Raw genomic sequence first — 15,824 nt, 5'->3', positions numbered from 1 at the left:
ACTACCTTCCACATTTATCCGTACTTTCCTCAAGAACTGCCTTGACTCCACCAAGTCCCTTTCACTACTACTACTTTCCGCGCTAATCTCATCCTAAGCTTGCCCTAGGGTAATCTTCGTTCTACTCTTCGCCATCAGTTGCATAAGTCCCTGCCACCTTTCCTTAACTAGCTCGCGAATACCATTACATATTACTAAGACCAGATAATTCTTCGAATGAGAGGTATCTCCCTAGAACGGTTGGACTCAAACAAGAGCTGCGAAATAAGGCTAAACCTAACCTTTTGAAATGATTTAGTCCTCATAATATGTAACTCAACGTATTTGTTTACTAGTTAGTTAAATATAGCTAGAACTCCTAAAAGCACAAAGCAAGTAGCATTCGAGCATTGAGTAATCAAAACCAAGCATATCTTAATCAGGCCATCATATCATTGACTAATCGGTACTAGCATGCAGTTCAATAACTCATACAGTAGGCATACAAGGCATCCTTCCTAGATCCTTAGCCCTAATCTAGCATGCAGTTCTCGTACACATATAGCAGGCATACAAGGAATCCTTCCTAGATCCTTAGTCCTAATCTAGCATGCAGTTCTCATAATCATATCATATCATATCATAACAAACATGTATGGGTAATTTAAGAGAACTTACTTGAGCTCGGCTGATTGTATGCACCACACCCTTTTCTCTTTTCAAAATCATTTTTATAAAAATGGTCTTCTTTTGGATTTTTTTATACCAAGTCCTCAATTTGAGTTCAGACACACCCGAGAGTGTGCCTGAATCCCTTAAACCAAGGCTCTAACACCAACTTTTAACATCCCAAACATCATGACCAAAAATTTTATTTTAATTTGTTAAATAAAACCATAGTTATCAAAATCTTCTCATCAAAATGTAAATGATGGTATCTCAAACATCATATCAAAACTCATATCAATATATCAGAGTAAAAACATACCAGGCTAACATAATGGTGTGTGCACCACAGTCATCCCAAGCTCTTCCCTTTACTACCGGAAGTACCTGAAACCAAAACTGGAAATTGTAAGCACGGAACTTAGTGAGTCTCCCCAAGCTACCACATACCATACACATAATTACATAATCACATAATAACATATCATGGGCCTTTACCGCTTCATCGGGCTCTACCCGGCATCGAGCGAAGCTCGGTATACATATAAACATATCAACATATACACATAAATAATCACATAACATAAACATATAAACATTCGTTGGGCTCCGCCCAACATTGGACCAAAATCCGGAAGCATACAAACATTCATCGGGTATTGCCCGACATCGGACCGTAATCCGGAAACATACAAAACAAACACATAAAAGAATCACGAAGACATCAAGCATACAACATTCCTCGGGCACCACCCTACATCGGATCGACACCGAGAAACATATAAACCTACATTGGGCACTGCCCGACATTTGACCTTAGCATTTAACATACCAGCATACATATACAGGCCAACATTGGTGCCTTCGACCCGTTCATACAGGAGGAAACTCACCTCACCGTCGGCTGATAGTTGAAACGTCACTGCCCCAAATTCAACTCTACACACTACCTGAATCAAAACAACCCCTTAGATACCATTCCATACTCATAACCCTTAAGGGTCAACTTTGGTCAAATCAAGTCAAATTCAACGTCAAGTCAACGCTCCGAGTTGACTCAACTCGTCGAGTTCCACATAATCGTGAAATCATGATCTAACTCGTCGAGTTTTCCTCCAACTTGTCGAGTTTCTCCTTTTCAACAGAAACAAGACTTTCCCGATACAACTCGTCGAGTTCCGTTGTGGACTCGCCGAGTTCCTTCAACAGAATCGGGAATGTTCGACCCAACACGTCGAGTTCCTCCATGAACTCGTTAAGTTCCTCATAGTTCTTAGTTTATTAAGCCTTTTCCTCAGATCTAATGTTCCAGAATATAAATCTAGATTGTTTCCATGGTATATATCTATAAAGCCGACAACTTGATGGCTTTGTATGCCTCAAATGGACCCAATCTCGAGATATAGCAACCTACTTTTATGGATATGGTATTTTCTTGGACAAGAACGGGTTTAGGACCCTTTTTATGCATCTAAGGACCAAGTAACATTAAGAATGGAAGTATTTAGCATTAGGACTATGAAGGTTTATTATGCTTCCAACAGTGGGGTAAAAAAGACCCATAAAACAAGACTAAGAGAGATCTAAGCCATTAAGCATCAAATTTGAGAATTTTTACCTCAGAAAGTTGCCAAAGACGGATGAGATCCTAGATCTAGCGCTTCTCCTCAAGCTCAATGACCTTCTAGTCCTTCCAAGTCCTTCACCAAGCACAAGAACACACAAAAATCCACTCAAAACCTCTAGTTTCTCAACAAGGAGATCATAATACGATTTAGGGTTTTAGGGAGGTTGATGAGGGGCTGGTGAGGGAAGATTAAGTCCTTTAAATAGGGTGCAAAACCCTGGAAATTAGAGTTTCATCCCAGTCGGTCTACTCGTCGAGTTGAGGCCTCTCAACTCGTCGAGTAAGTTACTTAAATCACACGGCCAATATGATCTCTACTCGACGAGTTTGGGGCTTTCAACTCATCGAGGTGCTCTTATAATTTTAATAAATAGCAATTTTTTGGGTCCAAAATATGGTTTATACTTTGCTTTTCTAGGCAATTGTAATTTTCCGTCTAGGACCGAAATTTGTTCACGACCCAAGTGGATGTTTACGGCCGTCAACTGGTTCACGGACCATGTTCCATATAAATAGATGTAAGGGTGAGGAGTGCATGAGAGAGTCTGCACGGAAGAGAGGAGCTTAAGTGTGTGTAATTCAATGTGTGATAAAGAGAGAAAGTAAAGAGAAGAAGAGAGTGTGTGTGAATCTTGTAAGGAACTTCATTCTAATCATCAAATCATTCAAGATTCATATTATTCTTCTTCTCCTTCTTCTTATTTTGATATTGCATCATCCAATTGATTGGGATTCCGCATCATCAGTTGGATCTGATTGATACATCAAGCAGATTTGGGACTTATAGTTGGTATCTGAGCCTGGATTATATCAATAATTTTGGCTAGATGTGGAGTGTTTTTGCACTTTTTCTTAAAGGATTTTTTCTTTTTTGGATAGCTTTTTGAAAAATAGTGGGGGTTTGTTCTTTGTGTTTTTGATAAAAATGAGTTTTTGATCGAGTTTTGCAACAAAAAGAAGTGAAAAACGTTGTTTTTCATGTCATCTGCGAGGGTTCTCAGCCACCGAATAAGGGTTCACTGTCCTCCAAAGAAGCTTTAACAGCTGAAGAAGCTTTCACGGTCCTCGTGTTGGATTAGTGTCTAAGCCCGTAACTATATTTGGTAAGTACTTGACCCAGTTGTGCATGGTACTTATGGGTTGCCTTCACCAAAGCAACATGATAGGATGATTTATAAATAAAGAGGTTATTATGATTTATTAATATATTATATGATTAATATATTAAAGGAGAAATCGTATAGTTTAATTAATATTAGACAATAATTAATTAAGAAATAATTATGTGGCTAAAAGAGATTAATTAAATAAAAGGGACTAGAACTGTCAATTATGTGATAGTTGGTTTTGGGCTGTGGATCCTTATGGATCATATGGTGGACGAAATTAAGGTGTATGGGCTCCTTGAATTTTTCCAAGCCCTTATCTAGAATGATCCTTGGACTGCTTAAGGCCTAAGTAATCCAATTAGGGTTTCAGGCTGTAACCCTAGCAGCTCAAGTATTTAAAGGACCCAGGGGCTACCGAAATCGGCTACCAGAAACCCTAAGGAGTTCCTAGAGTCGGTTTTGTGCCTACAACCTCTCTCCAAATCATCCTCTTGCTTCTTGGTGTTTGTAAGCCATTAGAGGAGTGACAATTGTGACTCTAAGCTCCAAGGATAACAAGATTCAAGTTTTCAAGAAGAGGTAATCATCTAGATCTCTTTTGTATTGTCAATTTTGAATTATAGACCATAGATCTAGGGTTTGCAAGTCTTGGATGAAAAGCATGTTCATTAGAGAAACCTAGATCAAAGCATTAGGGTTTGCATGTGCACATAGGAATGTTCTTATGGCTCAAACCCATCAGTGGTATCAGAGCCTTGATTGGCTTCTCTTGAATGTGATGATGTGTGTTTTTGTAAAGTCCCGAAAAACAGATCTACCAATGATCAAAGAGAATCACAGATGCAAACACGAATTAATAAGCAAATATAGAACAAAAACCAAGCTTGCATACGCTTCAAAGCTATAAAACGTCTGATACAACTTGGGAGAATACGAAAGCATCAACAACCAATAAAGTCTGACACAACGCCCTATTTAAAGACTCGACTTACAACCGTAAAGTGTTTACAGCCGTAAACACATCTTGACCGTAAACTCATTACAAAAGACAATCTTTCTATACATCCACCACTACCAACTACTATGCCTAGACCAAACCACTATACAGGTTCTTTCAATCTCCCCCTTGGTTTGGACTAGCTCGGCCCCATTCCTTTCTTTACCAGCATGACATCCATTTGGCCCATTGCGCCATTCCACATCTGCTTGCTCAAGATCTCTGCAACCATCCTGGTATACGCCTTGGCTCCCTCCTCATAGATATCTTCAACCACTTTGATTTGAAAATTGCTTAGGTAATGAATATCCCACTTCCTAAACTGCAACAGGTCTCTTCGATCATACAACCGTATGCACCCATTCTTGAGCTTAATGATTGCACCACAAGTACTCTCATCATAAACCCAACACTCCATAGAACCGAGCGATCCATCTTGATAACCTTGAACAATGGGAAATTGTTTCACTTGAGTCGTGGGTGGCCACATAACCACCTGCAGAGGTTTATCGGAAGAAGCTTCAAACACATCTGGATGTTCCAGAATAACTGAATCGGCAGTTGGCATCGTTGGAAAACCCTTCTTGACTTGCTCATCCAAAAAGAATTTGAACTGCGAAACTTGAGGATTATTTAATAGATTGATAAAAGGAGCTTGTGATAGCTCCGTAAGATCAATTCTCGTCAATGAACTAAAGGCACAAATGTCTTTATACAGCTCTGAGTTACCACTCCTGCGAATGATAATCCAAAGTCGAAGAGGATCGTGAAATCCCTAAGCAGCAACACCCGATCGATCCCCGAAAGTATCTCTGAATCGAACAAGTTCAAGATCAGTCACAGTGATCAAAGGTCCTCCCTTCGAAGTACCCTGAGTAGCATTTTTCTTGAATAACAACTGCCCCTTTTCAGTATCATCTTCTTGATTTTTCCGTATTATCTCTTGAATATGAGGAGCCATAGGAGGAACAACTGCAATACGTTCAACAGAGCCAGAAGATTGACCAGTTGGCACATCTACTGGTTATGCTTGCACGTGTAGATTTATTCTTTGTTCTTCTACGTTTGTTTTATACTTCTCACCAAAATCACCCTCCAATTTCCTTTTCAATTCAAAGTAGCTCGAAGTTAGCAGATTGAAATGTTCTTGAAGATCAGAAATGTCACAACTGTAAATTTTGAGCCATGTAATCTATGCATTCAACCTAATGTGAATCAAAAACTTCAATCAAATACAAGTACTATAAGTAGTCATCAAACAATTGGAGACCCTAGAAGTTCTTGTTAAGTCCATTTTGGACTAAGACTTCCTTATTGGATCCAAACGGACCAATGATCTTCCAATTTGACTATCATGGGTTTAGGACCCTAATTGGGCTCTAATTAGACCCACACTCGTTTATTTCAATATTTTGGGCTAGGTAGAACATAGAAGGAAATAAAACACAAGTTTTGATCCATAATTAAACCTAACCTAGCTTAATAAAGCACAAAAATCACAATTTTATTTTATAAGTCCAATAAATACCCTAAACTACCTCTAATGTTGGGCTTAGGGGCAAAAGCCCAAATTTTTCCTCCTTCCCTTCATATTCTCGGCCCAAGGCCCAAACACAAGGAGAGGTTGACTTTTAAGTGCCACCTCATTTTTACCCATGGGTTCTCCATGCAAAAATCACATTCATCCATGCAAGCATCACCTCAAAGTCTTTTCTTCCTTCTCTCTCTCTCTCTCTCCCTCTCCCTTCTTGTTTCGGCCGAGGATAACCAACACACACACACATCTCACAAAATTCTCTCAAAAATTCTCTCAAGAAGCTCTCTCCTTCCCCTCTCCAAAGATCTCGAAATTTAGAGGCTTTCCAAAGGGATTTTTGCAAGTAAATCATCTCCTAAGGTAAGATTATGCATAGATCTATGGTTTAAATTCTTTTGTTATCAAAATCCTCCCCTAATCTATACAAAAATCGTGATCTAGCATCCTCAAACCATCTCAAACTCAAGATCTTCACCAAAGGGAGCCAAGGCCAAAAACACTTCATTTTTCCTTCCATTTTCATTGCAAAAACCGAACCAACACCCCAAGGTGAGATTCATACCCCTATTTTCTGTTTTTAAGAGTTTTTGTGGGGGGGAATACAAGTCAAAGTGTAGATCTATATGTATTTGTATGCCTTGTATGATTTCCATGCTTATATGTATGCTTATATGTGTTTTAATGTTGGATCTAGCCATTAAACCCCTCAAAACCGAGATATAACTCATGTTTTATGATATTAGCTTCAAATATGTTACTACATAATAAGTGATACTAGATAAATAGCCAAGTGGTTAGCAACAATTTTCTTTAAGCTAAAAACACACATTTTGGGCCAAAAATGTGAAAAATACAAAATTAAGGGCCCAAAATGACATTTTACAGATTCTGATGGTTGAAATGTGTTAAAACAGTTTCAATAAGGCTATTTCTGGGATTCTATTCAATTGGTGGATTAAAAACATAAATTTCGAGCCTATTGGGCTAAAAATGCAAATTTCGGCCCAATAAGGCCCATTATGCGAATTTTTCTGTTTTGAAGGGCCAAAACTGTGAAATTCTGTAAAACAGTGGACTATAAGTGTCCCAAACCCTTTTCAAAGGTTTAAAATGCTTTTTAAATTTAAAAAGGACCAAAGTTGCAAAAATATTCCATTTTGGGCCAAAATTGTCAAAATTGCGAAAAGATGGGCTAAAACCGAGAAAAACTACATTTTCAGGGACTTAAACTGTTTCTTTGAAAAATATGCTGGAAAATATTAATTTCAATAATTTTTGGTGTTAAAATGTCAAGAAAAATAGTTTAAGGACCAAACCGGGAAATATTTAAATAAAAGGGTTGAAAATGTAAATTTTACAAATAATGAGGGGCTGAAAACAGAAATATTTCAAGGCTGATTCATTATGTACAATGTGATCAAATAATGACACCTCAACTATCAACGAAATACAATTCATTACAATACCAAAAGTCGTTACTAAACGAATTGGCTCGGTCTCGAGCCAATGGAAATCTACAACTACTAACTCTTTGATACATACAAATAACGATTGGTAATACACATACATGCGAGTGTGCACAGACGTCTACGCACCATCTTCGGGCCCCAAAAGTGTAAAATCTTGTTTGTTGGGCCTAGCTAGCCCAATGACCTGATCTTAAGGCCCGAAGACATTTTTTTTTCTACGAAGTGTTGAGTTTTACCAACTTGGCACAACGTAGGGTGACTTTCAATGGCTTGTATCATTGGACCCCAAGGGCCATGGTATTGCTAGAAGAGTCTACACATTTTACGAGGCGGGTCGGGGACCCCTCGCACACATTTTTCCCAGCCGGTTAATAGAGTTACCGGGGTCTTCGTGACCTCATTCTCTTCGGATGTGGGACCACTCATAGTCCGGGCGATTGGATAACGTGATTAGTACTGACGACGCCTTCGGGAATCGTTGGTATATCTATAAACCGGGCATTTGTGTAATGCGGGTTTGTAGTAAATAATCAATGCTCGAGAACCTTCCAACGTCGCTTGGGACCGATACTACTATTTGTGTAATGTTTTCAACGCAACTCAACGGATTTCAAAAGAACTAGGGGAACATCGGGTTTCCCTAGGGTTTTTATCACATACAGATTTTAAACGCATACATCTTAAATGAACAATTTTTGCAAGTATAGAAACAAACAAGCATACCTATGGATCTTCACAAACGTTTTTGAAAGCTTTTCCTTTCAGAAAATATCGGATTTTCTGGTGGTTTTTTTTACAATGCAAACATTCGATTTCAAACACTACTTATGAACTCACCAACATTTCATATGTTGACGTTTTTCAAAATACTTGTATTCTCAGGAAATCAGTGAGTCAAGGGAAATCATGCTCAGTGACGGTTGCAGTTTGTTTTTGAATGAACCAAACAATATTAATTTTTGGAAATGTAATGTTAAAACAATGTATGACATGTAAACACTACTGGTTGTATTATGTTGATGAATGGTGACGAATGTTGTTTTGTTTCATATATATTCAATGTTATGGTATTCAATTGAGTCACGACAGCCCCCGGACGTTTCCGCCGTCTGGTTCGGGGGTGTGACAAGAAATCTGCTTACTTTTCACTTTCTTATCTCTTTTAACTTCTGCCAGCTGTCCACCAAGATAAGTTCTATCTGACTGAAGCTTAGAAACCTGAGTACGAAGTTCAATATTCTGAGCACGAAGTTCAGCTACTTGAATATCAAGTTCAATATTCTTCTGGCTTAGCACAAAGATCTCCTTTTGTAAACTAGCAAGAGATGGATCATCATCTGGAGCACCCCCTTCGTTTATAGAAATGCTTTTTCCTTGAGGACTGGGCGAACGAAGCTGTTCTTCTGCCATGTGCAAAGCCAGCCTCTCAGAAGCAGCATCCCTATTGAATCTTGAAACTGGAAAGCCGGGCGGAGCTGAGGTGCCACCAACATCAAAAAATGAACTAGGTCCAGTTGGGAACATCTTTGTTGCAGAAAGTCGTGTAGTAGCAGTAGTAATTGGCGGTGTAGGAAGACCACTGACCAAACTAGCAATTAGCTCGGATTGTCTTGTGTCAAGTCTTCTCCTCTTTGATAGAGGTTGGTCAGCTTGTGGAGGAATTACACTAACAAATGGTTCAGTTGTAGGAGAAATAGACACGGGAGGGGAACATCCCACAACTATCTCCATTGGAATCGAAGTTGACACCATCTGCTCAGAAGTTGGAGTAAGAGTTTCGCTTGACTTCCTCGTCTCAGTTGTCGGCAAAACAACATCATCCACATTTTGAAAAATTGTGTCAAGAATCTCGTTAGACACAACATTGGCACTACTAGCTAAGGAAGCCGCGATATCATCATTATCAAATCCCGTAAGATCAAAATCTTCAAACGAGTCATGTCTATCATCACCGGTAACCATTTCCCTTTCATCTTGTCTTTCACTCGATTCGTGTTCATGACTAGAAGCACTTTGGTCTTTCGGAGTTGGTGAATCTTCATCATCTTCAGTCACATCTATTACTATGTTTGCTGGAGTCGATCCCTCAGTAGATGTTTTCTCAGAAGAAGTCGGTTCTGACGATTCGTATGACACTGGCGTCTCATCTAATTCTGTAAACTTTCCAAATTTCTCCAATGGATAACGCCCTCGGAAGATGACTTTTCCTCTTCTGTTTTGTTTAATGAGTCCCACAGTGTGTGGACCCAAAGACTTCATATCCAAAGTATCTCCCGCCTTTCTAACCTCCGGAAACTGTATATCGACAAACATTTGAATGAAGCGAGGATATTGGAGAAAAGTACCCCTCGTAAAAGCTCGGATGTTTATTACGAATTCTTCTAGGATGAACTTCGAGAAATTGAAATGAATTTCTACAGCCAAAGACACCAACGCACCAGTTGTGCGTTGAGAAATTTCATCAGCCCCAGACCTTCTACCCGATATGCAACTCACGAACACATGAGCTAGAAATCTCCAATACAGATGGAGCAGTTTTTTTCAAAGTTGGGCGGGTAAGTTCCCTCATAACTCATCCGTCGCAGTATCCTCTGAACATCTTCGATACCAATCTCCGTCGGATAGTTAGGTTGATCGTCAATCAACAACGCCTCTCGAACAAAGCTTTCATTGATCACGATGTCTCGTCCTTGCACCTTCGCCGCAACCGTGAAATTGTCATCATCATCCATCTGCGTCCTCGCCGTCACCCAAAATTCACGAACAATGTTCTGATATATCACCGGGTTGATTTTTAATGCTGGTGCAACACAACATTCACGCAGCCTGTGAATCATTGATCGCATATCGGAATGTATGACATGTGGATCAGCAAGAACGATTGCTAGATTATGCATTTCCGCAAACTTGAGATTTGCCATTGTCTGCACTCAAATACAGTTGTAAGACACCGACACCAAAAAAAAAAAATTGACCCAAAAAAAAATGACAATAAAAATATGATCAAAATAAAATTTATCTATCAATATTTTATGATTACCGCCCTTCCCCTTTTTTTAAAAAAAACCGTGATTCATTGACAATTTTGTTCTTGGGCCGTAAACTCTAGTTTACGGCCTAAAGATCACTTGAAAAAAAAATACGCAATTATCACCGAATTTGTTTAAACATTCCAAGGCAGTAACAACTCGAATTCATGGGCCGTAAACTGGGAGTTTACGGCCTATGAATATTTACTCCGAAAGATGGCCAAAAACCGACTATTTCATTTGAGATAGCAAATGATAAGTATATATTCATGAACACAAAGACAAATAACATCACAATAAAATAATCTTGAATCGAAATCGTCAACTTTTGGAGTTTACGGCCTATGCTTACGACCGTAAATTCCCCGAATCGGTTTTTTTTTTTTAACTTTTGACACACAATGGAACAGTGAACTATGAAATAAAATACATATTTGAGATCTATACGATGTTACCTTCACGATGATGTATTTGTTTTTCGGAAAATCAATTTTTTTTTCAGTAATTTGAGAGTGTTTATGAGTTTGCGGCCGAAAACTCGTGAATGAGGAGTTTACGGCAGTGAACTCCCTCATTTTTACTTTTCACATTTCCTTACTTTTTACCTGATAACAACCTAGTATATCCAACTTCCACCAATTTAAAAAAAACTTTTTGAGGATCAATTTAATTTCGAAAATAAAATAAACCAAAAAAAAATAAAAATAAAAATAAAACTAACATAAAACTGAGTTAGAACAAAAATAAAACTAAATAAAATTAAAAATTTTAAAATTAAATTAATAACAAAAATAAAATAAAATATGAAATTGCACACCAAAAAAAATAAAAATTTTAACTTCTTTTGTGATGCTTGGATCAAAGTTATTGGACGGCCTTCTTCCACTTGTCGGTACCCTTATCTTCACATCTTCGTCTGACCGATTGCCAGTATTGTGGTCCACTTAAGCACGAAAAATTTGTGACATTTTTTGACCTTTTACCAATGACATGATTCAGGTATATTCCTAATTGTAAATTTCTGTAATTATGATAACTCCTAAATCTTAAATAAATTCACCTTATGACCATTTAATTGACTACAACCAGGGATATTGTTGTCCACCTAAATCGAGCAGCGAGATCTATAGACAATCTGTATGAGTTCAATTTTAAGTGTACTGGAACGTGTTTCCCGCTTCCTGATATGCCCCAGCCATCAAGAACTTCCAGAGTACTCCTTACACCGGGTGAGCAGACAACCATTCAGAGAGAGAAGAGATACATAATTCTATTGCTAACTACTTTAGAGGGGTTGAAAAGAAGAAGGTTGCATATGTTGTGTACCAGGTCGGATTAGAAGTCGCGCAAAGGAGACAACATATGGCTAACAGATGAGAAGTATTTCACACATATATATATTTTGCAGAGAAATAGAGTTGCATATGTTGTGTACCAGGTCGGATTAGAAGTCACGCAAATGAGACAACATATGACTAACAGACAGAAAGAAAGAAAACGATTTTCTATAGACCTAATTTATCGGAATTTACCAGTCGCTCCATCCAACCGGAATTAAGGACAGAATCCGCACATCGAGAAAAAGTTAAGCCACGGTTCCAAGTACGGGTTCAATTAATGTGACGAGTAGATTCTCATGTTTATCTCCCTGCTCAACCTACCCGAGCGTCGTGATATCAGATTAAATGGATCTAACTAGGTCAAAGTTTGTCGAGTCCTTAAATTCATTAGGTTCAACTTTCCTAGTCAAGTCCATTTTAAAATCTTTCGTGCCTACCAGCACATCGAGTACAGAGCGTAGACGATTCAACTTAGGTACGTTACGCCGATTCAGGTTGCCCTTTATCACTTGTTAATATCATTTCCCATCACAGTACTTACAACCGAGGTTGTCAACAATAAAATTTAAAATGCTGAACATAAATGACACTATTTTTGGATTTTTGGTGTTTTTGGATTTTATTTCTCCCCCTAAATTTGTGCATGGGTGAGAAAATGAAAGTTAAACGAAACAAAACAATGCGCAAATTTAAACAAACCTAACAAAAATTCAAAACATAGACTAATAAAACCAAAAATGAAAGAAAATGAAAATTAAAAAAAAAAAAAACTTAATCCTCAAAACGTATCATTTTCAGAAATCCCACAAGCACATCGAAACGAGCTTTGTTAAAAGGCTTTGTGAACAAGTCGGCCACATTGTTATCAGTGTGGACTTGTTCGATTCGAATTAAATATCGTTCATAACAGTCTCTGATAAAGTGAATTTTAATATCGATGTGCTTGGTTTTAGAATGTTGGACTGGGTTCTTAGCAATTTGTATGGCAGCTTCATTATCACAATAGATAGGTGTTTCTAAGTAATTCAAACCGTAGTCCAACAGCTGATGTTGGATCCAGATAACTTGAGAACAGCAAGCTGATGCAACTACATATTCCACCTCTGCTGTCGAAGTCAAGACAGTATGTTGCTTCTTGCATTGCCATGAAACTAATCTGTCACCTAGGTATTGACATCCTCCTGAAGTTGATTTCATGTCAAGCTCACAACCTCCATAATTACTGTCAGTAAATACATAAAGATCAAATTCAGAATCCTTCGGATACCAAAGACCCAACTTAGGGCATCCTTTGATATACCGAAAAATTCTTTTAACAACAATAAGATGAGAGAGTTTAGGGTTAGCCTGATAACGTGCGCATTGACAAACTGCAAACATAATATCTGGTCGACTTGCAGTAAGATACATCAGGGATCCGATCATCGATTGATAGAGGGTGTGATCTACGGGTTCGCCTTCTGGATCTGGAGTCAGGAGAGGTCGTTCAGCCATCGGTGTTGAAGCAGATTTAACGTCATGAAGCGCGAACTTCTCAAGAATATCCTCCACATACTTGGCCTGATGTAGAAGGATGCTGGTTGAATTCTGTTTAACCTGAAACCCCAAAAACATGGTCATTTCTCCCAAAGAGCTCATTTCAAATCTTTTATTTATTACACTTTCGAACTCCTTGCAAAGCTGTTGGCTGGTTGATCCAAAGATTATGTCATCGACGTATATTTGAACGAGTATCTGGTCCTTGTCGACATGTTTTATGAACAATGTTTGATCAATAGTACCACGAGTGTAACCATGGTCGAGCAAATGGTTCGTTAGAGTGGCATACCATGCTCTAGGAGCTTGATGCAGTCCATACAACGCCTTGTCCAACTTGTAAACATGATTAGGAAACTTTGGGTCTACAAACCCTGGAGGTTGATCAACGTAGATTTCTTCCTTCACCTTGCCATACAAGAAGGCAGTCTTGACATCCATTTGAAAAACAGTAAATTTCGTATACGAAGCATACGCTAAGAAGATACGAATAGCCTCCAAGCGAGCTACGGGAGCATAAACCTCAGTGTAGTCAAGACCCTCGACTTGTCGAAACCCACGAACTACCAGTCTAGCTTTGTTTCGCACAATGACCCCTGAATCGTCCTGCTTGTTATGATAGACCCACCGTGTGTCAAGAGACTTTTTTCCCTTTGGTAACTCAACTAGCTTCCAAACACCGAGTTTTTCAAATTGATGTAATTCTTCGTGCATTGCATCCACCCAGCTAGGTTCATTTAGAGCCATTTCTACATTCTTGGGCTTAATTTGAGAGATAAAGCAAGAATACATACATGTATTCACGTCTCCACTTTGACTTCTAGTTTGAACACCACTATCTAGCTGGCCGATAACGTTGTCAATCGGATGATCCCATTGAACCCTAGAGGGTATTTCTTGGCTGATGTCATTGATAGAAACAGGTAGAGTGTGAATGTTAAGACCTCTTTCATTTGCTTGTTGAGTAGAACCAAATGGTTCTACAACATACTCATCTGCAATAAGGTCAGGAAAGAGTAATTCCATCACGGTTGAAGAGACAGCGGAAGCATCATTTGGAACGAACTCTTTCTCTAATGATATGAGAGGTGTCGATTCAGCATCAGAAGAATCAGTGTGGTCTGATTGAGGACTGTCATGTTCCATGAACGGCCTCCCCTGAGAAGTAGCAAAGGACTTTTCCGAAGATGTTGCAGAAGACTCCCCCTCAATTGCAGCAGAAGGCTCTTCCTCAGATGAAGCAGAAGATTCTCCCGTGCACGAGTCAGAGGACTCCCATTCGGTTGAAGCTTTAGACTTTCCTTTCAATGAATTAGAAGGTTTAGATACATGCTTGTATACAACTTCTTCGTCTTCATCTTCAGATATACTCTTCCAATGCGAAGCAGTTCTAGATACATCATTTGAATACACGTTTAAGGATTTGAAAAGTGAAGTGTAATCAAACAACCAGTCCGGACCCACTCTTGCGTCTGTCTCATTCTCTTCCAACCAACGCATGTCATAGGATTCCACAATTTGTTTGGTTTTCTTGTTGTAGACTCTATAGGCGGTACGTGCAACATACCCAACAAAATAGCAGTCATCGGCTTTGGCATTGAACTTTGGATTGGCATCTAGGTGAAGTAGGGTGCAAGGACAACCAAATACTCGAAAATGACTGACCGATGGCTTGTGACCATAGTAGATTTCATATGGGGTTTTCATTTGAGCTTTGTTGATGAGCACTTGATTCTGAACATAGCAAGCAGTATTTATCGCCTCCGCCCAAAAGAAAACAGGTAGCTTGGAGTCACACAACATTGTTCTGGCAGCGTCTTTGAGTGTTCGGTTTCGCCTTTCAGCAACACCATTTTGTTGAGGTGTGTGAGCTGAACTAAATTGACGCAGGATACCCTTTTCAGCACAGAAGTGATTAAGAACAGAATTCTTAAACTCTGTTCCATTGTCGTTACGAAGTGCCTTCACCCTTTGATTGGTCTGATTTTCAACAAGTATGATAAACTTTTTGATCAATTCAGTGACGCCAGCTTTGTTGGATAGAAAGAAAACCCACGTGAATCGAGAGAAATCATCAATCACAACTAAACAGTAAGAACTTTTGTTAATGCTTAGCACGTTCACTGGGCCAAATAAATCCATGTGAAGAAGTTGTAGAACCTGACTTATTGAGTTAACTTGCTTCGGCAAATGTGGCTTTCGATGATGCTTTCCTTGAGCACATGACACACATTTCTCAAACGTGATAAAGTCTTTGACAGGCAATCCACGTACCATCTCATTCTTTGCAAGGCGATTGAGATTTTTGGCGTTAGCGTGACCTAATCTTCGGTGCCACAACATTGCAGTTTGCTCAGAGATCTTGGAGAACAAACAAGTAACTTGCTCTGGGAGATTGCTATTCATATCAATAATGTAGGCATTCCCATCCCTTTTTGACTTTACGAGAATCCATTCTTCAGGGATGACAAAGCTTGGCTTTAAGATCATGCATTCCTTGTCAGTGAAATGCGTAGAATAGCCCTTGTCACAGAT

This window comes from Lactuca sativa, chromosome 3, assembly GCF_002870075.4.
Source record: "Lactuca sativa cultivar Salinas chromosome 3, Lsat_Salinas_v11, whole genome shotgun sequence".
NCBI classification, from domain to species: Eukaryota; Viridiplantae; Streptophyta; class Magnoliopsida; order Asterales; family Asteraceae; genus Lactuca; species Lactuca sativa.
The sequence above is the reverse complement of the archived record's forward strand: the minus strand, read 5'-3'. Positions refer to the sequence as shown.